The sequence below is a fragment of the Engraulis encrasicolus genome, chromosome 17 (assembly GCF_034702125.1).
Source record: "Engraulis encrasicolus isolate BLACKSEA-1 chromosome 17, IST_EnEncr_1.0, whole genome shotgun sequence".
Taxonomy (NCBI): Eukaryota; Metazoa; Chordata; class Actinopteri; order Clupeiformes; family Engraulidae; genus Engraulis; species Engraulis encrasicolus.
Genome location: NC_085873.1, coordinates 15,767,586 through 15,777,293, shown reverse-complemented (window position 1 = coordinate 15,777,293; position 9,708 = coordinate 15,767,586). Strand labels below are relative to the sequence as shown.

Sequence of the window (9,708 nt, the reverse complement as noted above, 5' to 3'; positions counted from 1 at the left end):
ACGGTGGATGAAGCAGGTAGTTGGCGGCAGTACGTACCACTGTGCCGTACACATAGCCCCAGCAAACACTCTCAACCCCCACTCACACTAGCTGCACCTTTCAATGAGAACACGGCAACTGATGTTCAAGACCTTGTCACTTTCGGGTGGGACGGGAAGTCATTTTCTGCACACGCTATCTCACTCTCACCCCTCTCTTCCCATGGTATGTGGAATGGGAGTGTTAATTGTGATCGAGCACCTCTGTTTCTCCACCTTCAGAGAGAGAGAGAGAGAGAGAGAGAGAGAAATGGCCCCCACAAAAGTGGAGCAGAAAAATGTGGCAGGTACTGTGTGTGTGGGGTGAGAGAGAGAGTGTGTGCGTGTGTGCGTGCATTTTGTGTGTGTGTGTGTGTCTGAATGTGATAGTGTGCACTTGAGTGTATGAGAGTGTGAGTGAGAGACAGAGAGCCAAAGAGTGTGAGACAAGAGACGGGCAGATACACGGATGTGAGAAGGCAGCCAGGAGTTTGATCTGTGCATCAAAGGTAGGTGTGAGGGAGACTGACAAGGAAACTGTAGCGATATCCTCTCCCTTTGTATTCCTCTCACAGACACACACATATTGCTGACTGTGACACATTTTTATTTTACTTTAATTTATTTTTGCACCTAAACACACATACACAGACTTAAAAGAGTGTCACACTTTGTCTTCACATTATAAGACATGTTCTTTTTCGACCTTCCGGTGTCTCAATTGCAAACACAAACACTCACTGTACAGGAGAGGCAAAGATGAAACCATAAAGATGGGGAAGAGAATAGGGAATTGTGTCTAGTGAGCAGGAGTAAAAAGGGGGGAAGAGGGGAGGAGGAGGAGGTGTGGTGCTGTTGAAGAGAGGAGGAGGGCAGGACTTATTCAACATGCTACTGTGAAGAGGGATGCTGGATGGCTGTGAGCATTTTCCATAGAGGGAGGGAGAGAGAGAGAAAGAGCGTGTATGCAAGAGGAGGGAGGGGAGCAGAGAGAGCGAGAGAGTGTGCCGATCTGACTCTGAGGAATTTCTCTTTTTCTTCATACTCCAACTGAGGTCCCACAGAACGTTTCTCAAATAGAGAGGGGAGAAAAAAACGTGATTTTTTTTATTCTTCCACTTCGTCATTCTTGGTGAACTCTTTTCGTGGTGTGGTGCTTTCCTTCCTCCACTCCTGTTTTATTTGTTTTATTGTTTTTTATCCCCCTTTTCCTCTCCTTGTCCTGCTGGATCCGTTGTCTGTCTTCTCCTGCTGTGTGCCTGGACCTTCTGTCTTCTTTGAGTGTATGTGTATAGAGGAAGAGTGCTGGACTGAGCTTGAAAAAGGACCCGACAGGACAGCAGGTACTTATATTGCTTAACTTGATTCGCACGGTCATGGCCAAGAGGGACATTTATGTTTTGTTTGTTTCACGTCCTTTGATATCTTCTTCATCGTTGCCAGGATGAGGGGGAATGGGAGAGAGAAGAGAGTTGTCATGAGGAGGGTTTAATTGTTTGCCTTCAGAAAACCGGTGCAAGGTGGGACAGAGGGGTGTGTACCGTACCGCCGACAGTTGTGTTGTTGAGCGGTACCTCTCTCTCTCTCTCTCTCTCTCTCTCTCTCTCTCTCTCTCTCTCTCTCTCTCTCTCTCTCTCCCTCTCTCTCTCTCTCAATATCAATATCTCTCTCTCTCCCCCCCTCTCTGTCTCTGGCTCTCGCTCTCGCTCTCTCGCCCTTCCTTCCGTCAACTGCATGTGTGTGACATGTTTATGATGTATGCATGTGTTAATTGGAGAGTAAAGTTGGTTGGTTTTGAATATAGTGTATGTACACTATGGCTCCAATTTACAAAGGTCGCTGAGGTAGAAAGAGAAGTATGCGGGTAGTGCAGAAATACCATTTTCATGAATCCAGGGGTCCAACATTACATTACAGCACAGCTTAGGTCAGAAAGACAGTTAAACACAAAAGGTTTACCACACACCAGTATTTACAGCTTGTATTCAGAACGAAGAATGTGTTTGCCTCCAGTGTCTTTGCTCTGGAATTGAATTTTACCTTTACAGGAATGTACTTTGCTGTAGGTTGCCGTCTGTCGATGTAGAGCCCAAGGTGTGTGCGTGTGCGTGTGCGTGTGTGTGTGTGTGTGTGTGTGTGTATGTGTGTGTGTGTGTGTGTGTGTGTGTGTGTGTGTGTGTGTATGTGTTTGTGTGTGTGAGAGAGAGAGAGTGAATGAACAAACTTATAAGAGCAAGCAAGCTGAATGGGGGTTGAGTCACGGTCCATGTTTGAGTGTGGCCTCCTCCTGGGGTACGTTACGTGGAGATGAAGAGGCGAGGTGCAGGGCTCTGGTTCTCAGCAGCTCTGGTAACTCTCAGAGCCTCTCAGCCCTGTGCGGTGCTCGCGCCCCCACACCACAGGCTGGCCCATCACATCCCATTTCACACCGCTCACACTCACCAGGCCAGCCATTAACTTGCCTCACAACAATTACCTGCTTGCACTTTGTGGAAGAGAGGAAGAGAGGAGAGGAGAGGGAATGTGTGTGTAGCTGTTCTTGTTGTGAATCAATCACACAATCTGTCAGCCACTCACTGTAAACTAACTCTTTCTCTCTTTCTTTACTTATTTATTTCTGTCTTTCATATTCTTTCTCTTTCTTTTTTTCCCTCTCTATCTCTTTTTTTCCTGGGTTTTTAGTGAAAAATTAAACACCCGAAGCCAAAAGAGAGCGGAGAGTGTTCTTTGTGTAGTTCAACACGCATTGTGTGTGACCCGCCTATATACCATAGCTTGAGTAAAGAAAGAGGTTTCAGAGGCGTTCTGGTAAGAGGTTGAAGAGTTTAAAAGCCAACGTTAGCTGACAAGATGAGTAACAGTGGTGCTGTAGTGATGTCGAGTGCACTTACGTGTAGGCATCTGGGTGTCAGTCTACGTCACTCTGAAGGGGGTGTTCTGCGTGCATGTGGTACAACATGGATGTATTACAAGAGGCCTTGTATCTTAATTAATATAAGCAAGGCCATTACGCTTGATTTTCTGTGTCGTTGTTTTTTCTTTTGCCCGTCCAGATGTTGGAGTTGAGAGCAAAGGGTCATTTCACGCCTGTTTTGTCACGGCTGAATGTTTTGGCTTCCAGCAATAGCTTCATTGAAGAGTAAATTAATTAGCTATTTGTTTGACCAACAAATTGGGCCAAGTTATTGACTGTTTTCATAAAACCTCATTAATAACCCCAGGCCTGCTCTCTCTCTCTCTCTCTCTCTCTCTCTCTCTCTCTCTCTCTCTCTCTCTCTCTCTCTCTCTCTCTCTCTCTCTCTCTCTCTCTCTCTCTCTCTCTCTCTCTCTCTCTCTCTCTCTCTCACTGAGAGAACACACCCACTTCTCTCCCTCCTACACCTCACTCACACACACACACACACACACACACACACACACACACACACACACACACACACACACACACACACACACACACACACACACACACACATAAGCAGATACACACACACACGCGTCCCCTGTGCCCCTCAGCCATGCAGTATTGTATGTGTGACCTACTCATATCACAATGTGTCAGGGGAATCCCTTGGGGTGTGTGTGTATGTTTGTGGGTGTGTGTGTGTGCGTACGTGCGTGGGCATATGTGCGTGCATGCTTTCGTGCTTGCGTGTGTGTGTGTGTGAGGTGTGTGCTTTTTGTGCGGTTTGGGAATTCCTTCTGCGGTGGTGTGCTGTGTTAAGAGATGACGCCTTATGAGGAAATGGAAATGCAGCTTCTAACTTCCTGAAACCACTTGTCACCAGCCTTATCAAGCCGCCCGCTGCCCCCCCTCTCACACACAGCACAGCCACTGCTCTTTATTCTCCCCCTCTGATAGAATAGAAACGCTCTGCTCGCGCTGCTCCACTTGCTTTGAAGTTCTAACACTCTTTTTATGCCATTTTCTGCACTCCTCGTGAAAAAAAGAGAGTGTGTAAAAAAAAGAGAGAGAGATAGACCGAGGGGAACGAGAGAGAGACAAGGGGGGCAAAGGGAGAGAATGTATCATCATCAGAAATGACAGTACAAAACATACCGTATAGGCTATATACTGCACTATTTACAATATGGTCTGATCATAAGCGTAGTCTGCACTCCGATCACCTCAACAGTGTCTTTTTATGCATAGTGGATACTGTATCTTCCCTTACGAAAATGGACCATGGTTTTACTGTAGTAAGCATGGTTTTACCATGGTATGTCATGGTTACTCTAAGTACTCTGAACGAACCAGAGTATTATCATGAAATCCGTGGTTCCTGACTAACCATGGATCATGGTTATTCATGCTTTTCATGTTTTTTCAGCATGGTTTGTGACTGGTTTAACCATCACAAACCATGCTCAAAAAACATGGTAAATTGTGGGTTTACCATGGTCGATTTTCATAAGCGTTGTACCATCTTCTCTCTCTTTGCTGTCTTCACTCTTCCTGCATTTTAACTGAGACAGTGTTTTGAGATAAGAAGTAATAGACTTTTTTAATACGCCCGCACTATATTGTATGTATTTGCTTTTGATGCTGGGAGACATTCACTCATATCGTGCCATCAAATCAGGCATTAACAGTGACTGCATCCGTCACGACTGTGGAAAGCCAAGACAGCTATTTGAAGCCCAGAGGGGCCGCATGAAGCTGACTGTTGGTCAGCCATACGTAACAGATGTCAGCTAGCAAAGCTGTGTCTTTGGTGATATAACCTTACAGTTTAGAGGTAGCCCCTTAATGCACACGGTAACTCCGGTGGCACGCTATAATAGTCATTGAAAGTTAACTACTATAGAACTACAATACTATGACTATGGGTCTTTAGTAATACATTACTACTTGGTCATTGCCATTCTGGTAACAGCAAATTTATAATGCTGTGTCTTAATGGGTTAAAGTGATACTGTCCCATTTTTTGAAATAAGCTTTTTTGACACCTCCCCTTGAGTTAAATAATAGGGTTTTACCGTTCTCCTGTAATTTCAAACGTTCTCTGGGTGTGGCAGTGCAGATTTTACCTTCATGCTAGCAGTTAACATTGAGTCCTATGAGACCAACTGACTGGAGAGCTAACTGGTCTCATAGGACTCAATGTTAACTGCTAGCTTGGAGGTAAAATTTGCACTGCCATAGCTACAAAACGGTTGAAAGTACAGGAAAACGGTAAGGAGGTGTAAAATAAGTTTATTTCCAAAAATGGCACAGTATCACTTTAAGGTAGTTAGCCTACAGTATTCAAAAAAAGAAGAACAGTGTACAAACCAAACTTTATCCTTACATTTAGTGTCACAGACAGTGTCACTGTCTCAACATGCACGTATGCTAATGCTGTGGGGCAGATACTAAAACTTTCACAAAGGTGATCTGATCTATTTATGTGAAAATGCTGTTTATACAAAATTTACATATAAGGAGAACACATTTCACAGTATAATTTCCATGAATACTCAGATTCACAGAGATTCTTTGCCTCTATTTACTCACTGGTGTGAGCTTACGAGGCATGTGCCACTGTCTTGTGCAAAGCTTTGTTGTTGACGACAGCGTCCAACAATTTGAGGTGACTCGTCAAATTGTTCATTTTCTGTGCTTCAATTTTAACTGGCGCCGTCAGATGGTCAGGGAAAGCAACCAGAAATGTCCTATTGAGACTGTCAAAACTGAATGCCATTAAAAGCAGAGCTATGAGTTGTGATTGAAAGTTGTTGTTTTTTTTTACTCCCCTCGACTGTCTGTCTGCACCGTGTTGAGATTGACAGCTGACGTCTGATTAGCATTCATAACGTAACAAGGATAGATTCTACAATTTTTATGCGGACAACACAATTTCTTGACCTCCTGTTTTCAAGCTCTATTTTTGGATGTCTTACCGTATATTCAATATACAATGTCTTCTAGTCAGGCCAATACATTCCCCTTTTGGGGCTCAATGAAACAGCCTGTAGCAGCCTGTAGCAGAATACTTGAATACTTACTGTACCTCCACCGTCAAATTCCAAGTTTTCATTATGACTGGGAAAATTGCACTTTTCATACACAAAATGGTGGATCTTCTCCATGTCCACCATTTAGAATTTCCAGAAATTGTCTTTTTTAACTGCAAAACTTACTATACTTTGGTCATACTAGTAGTAAATATTAATTTATTAGCTAGTAAATGTTCATCAAAAGATCAAATTTGGCAATAGGCAGCGCAGTTTCAATGAGTAGCATTGCAATACCTACTCCCAAAATCCAAAATCCCACAGTGCACCTTTAAACATGGAACACTGAGGTCAATGGGATTAGCCTAACTCTTACTTCCATTGCTCTCGGTCATACAGCAGGGCTGATCATGCACCACTTATCAGATTCCATCAAGGTCCAGAATGGACATAAACCTCAGGGCTTTGTTGTGTTACTCTGACTCTCTGTTTCTTCTTTTTTTCTTCTTCTCTTTTCACTGGCTTTTTGTGTCTTTATTGATGATAGGACCGTTGAGTGTACGACAGGAGAAGAGTGGGAGAGAGAGATGAGGCAGGGTTGGAAAAATGACCCAGGCCAGACTCGAGCAAGGATCCCCATGGGCATGCAAGACCATTTGGTCTTTTTAAATAAAAATCTAATGTAAATATATGGTGCGAGCTGTGTTAAGCTATATCAGGAGTGTCGAACTCAAATTGACTGAGGGCCAAAATCAAAATCTGGATCAAAGTCGAGGGCCGAACTCAATATTTGTTTTAAAAATTGGACTAAAATTATGCATACATGCACTTCGTACTATAGTTAAATTTCACACACACCCTTTCCGATCATATTTGGCAGTTCCTGTGACATCCTGTGACACACCAAATTTCATGTTCAAGTCTTGTTACACTATACAGTAAAGGTATATGTGGGCCAACTACATACATATTTGAAATGGTCTCGCAGGCCGAATAAAAATTCTCCGTCGGCCAGATTTGGCCCCCGGGCCTGAGTTTGACATCCCTGAGCTATATCATGCATTTTTTATCTGAAAGAGTTTCTCATAGCAAAGTGTGCGCCAGGAAACACAACCGTCATTGGTCTGTCAGTCTTGTCAACTGCGCATCTCTGTGCGTCAGCTGTGATAAACTGACACAGAGACCCTGAGAGAGTAAACTGAGAGAGTGGAAGCTGCTGAGTTGTCAGATCTGGCTTTGATGTCCCAACCTGCTTTAAAATTATTTTATACCAGACTGATCTAAAATATATTGCAGAAAATGACACATCAATATTCTGAAACAAAAAGAGAGTTACTATGCTGGTTACTATGCTGGCAACCCGGGTTCAATTCCGGCCCGGGTCATTTGCCGAAAAAGAAAAAAAGACTACTGTTACTGTATATGTATTAGTGCAATAGCACACAATGGTTGATTTAAACAATGGGAACATTTGCCCATTCAAGGCCTCCATTCTGGAGGTTCTTCACACTAGATTGATTATGTACATCATTGATTTTGCATCTCACTTCAACATGGCACGAAGGTTGTATCTATTGCATGTAGCCCCTTTAAGTCAATCACTTCAAAATAACTTTTTGAAGGACAGCTCTACCATTTACTTGATATTTTGGTTTTTTTCCAGCATGTCTACAATGCATTGGTCTGTTGAGAACTAAATAATTCGATAGAAACCTTCCATACTCAGCACTGTCTTGATGTGAAGCAGGATGACAAAATACGGTTTCAAAATATCCAAGGCCATGTCTGTGAACGTGTGTGCAATGGATGCAGCTTGCACATAACAGGCCATGTGCGGTCCCAGAATGTTGTTGAATCACAGGCACACTTAGTCAGCTGTCCGTACAACACCCCTCAAAAACACACACACGGGCGTGCGCACGCGCACACACACACACACACACACACACACACACACACACACACACACACACACACACACACACACACACACACACACATACACACACTTCGCCCTGTCGTTATACACATATGCACATGAACTGCACTTCAGTGCCTCGTTCGGACTTCATCACTCTGTGCTGGTGTAAGGGGATGTGCGACTTTGCCAGGCAGCACTGGCACAGCCTGGTGGCCAGTCAAGATAACTGATATCCCCTCGGGTGGTTGGGCCTCTGCCACAGCCTACCCTCCACGGGACTGGCGCCAGCAGTCACTCACTCTCGCAGTCTCAACTCAAACACTTCCTCAATTCGCAGTCTAGTGGCTGAATGAGCTTAAGAGAGGGGCATTACGTTTGTGTGTGGGGTTGGGGAAGTGGGTGGGGTGGGCGGGAGGGGGTGAGAGTCAGTCAGTCACAGAGACTGTCACTCTTTCAGCTCAGCAGCTGAAATTGACTTAACTGTGTGGGAAGAAATAGGGGCTGAGATGGATGGATGGACCGTCAGACTCTCAGTCAGTCACTAACACTCGTTCAACTCACACGCTGCCTCGGCTCTCCTTCAGGAGGCTGAGTGAGACTTAGGGCATGAATAGACCAGACGTGACTTGAGCGACTCTAGCGATGGAAGTAATTGACTTTGTATTGAGTTGCTGATGACAGAAGAGACGAAAGCGGTTTGGGCGACTGCTAGAGGCGACTTAAGCGACAGTTAGTAGTTGGACAGGCTTCAGCGAATATTATGCAAATGAGCTATGATGCGGTTCAGCAACAGCCACCACAGCCAATTGGAATGTTGGAATGCTGGCATTCTGCTTTTACCGGGTGGACCCTGTCACTTCTATTGCTCGTATCGCCCTTGCTGTACAGTCCAGCAATTCTCTGTCGCTTCATCTTGTCGCCGCCATTGTGTTCGCCTAGTTAGAGATTTGTGTGAGGGATGGATGGCAGAGATCTTGACGGACTGACAGGTCAGTCATTTAGTCAGTCGGTCACAGACATCCACACTCTTTCAACTCATTCCCCTGCGTTTTTGCCTAGTGCAGTGTTTTTCAACCTTTTTTTTAAACAAACCCACCTTTTACCTCATCATCTGCCTCCCAGCTCCCTCGACGTATTCATAAGCGTAATAACGCCCCCCGTTAGTATTTTTTTTAAAAAACTAATGCTTATTAATTTGAACTAAACGACGCCCCCTTTCAGCTGTCTCCTCCCCGAGGGCTCCTTAACGCCCCCCGGGGGACTGTAGAGCCCCCATTGAGAAGCACTAGTCTAGTGGCTGAATGAGACTTGAGGGCGATTAAGAGTGTGTGTAGTGTGGGGGAGAAAGAGGGGCTGAGATGAACAGACGGACGAATGGAGTCTCTCTCTCTCTCTCTCTCTCTTTCACTCACTCACTCACTCACTCATTCTCTCTCTCTCTCTCTCTCACTCACTCACTCACACTCCTTCAACACACACACACACCCTCGTCTCTCGGTCTATGTTGATTGAGACTGAGAGGGGCACTGAGATGGACAGACCGATGAAGTGGCTGGACGGAGTGAGAGTGTGTCAAGAGGGTGAAAGATGAGGACGCGGCGATGGAAGGGGACAGGGCTGAATTTGGCCGTTCCACTTTTCTTTGCGGGGCACCAAAGTGGGACAATCTGTTCCCTGGAAGTTCTCCAATTAAATTTTCTGGGGAGTGATTCACTGAAAATACATCTACACACTCTGCTGTCCTACATATAGAGAGTGAGAGGGAGAGTGAATGAGAGACAGTGCGAGAGGTAGAGAGAGAGCGAGAGAGATGGAGTTTGCAAGTAGTTTGA

At 44.8% G+C, this 9,708-nt stretch overlaps 1 protein-coding gene across 1 annotated transcript in view; it reads left to right on the top strand.

Moving 5' to 3' along the window:
- The first annotated feature begins 1,081 nt into the window (after window positions 1–1,081).
- Window positions 1,082–9,708, top strand: part of LOC134467636 (SH3 and multiple ankyrin repeat domains protein 1-like) — a 93,524-nt gene continuing 84,897 nt past the window's right edge. Inside the window, exon 1 of the mRNA XM_063221474.1 lies at window positions 1,082–1,361. The gene's annotated coding sequence lies outside the window, so the exon portion shown is untranslated. The remainder of the gene's footprint in view (window positions 1,362–9,708) is intronic.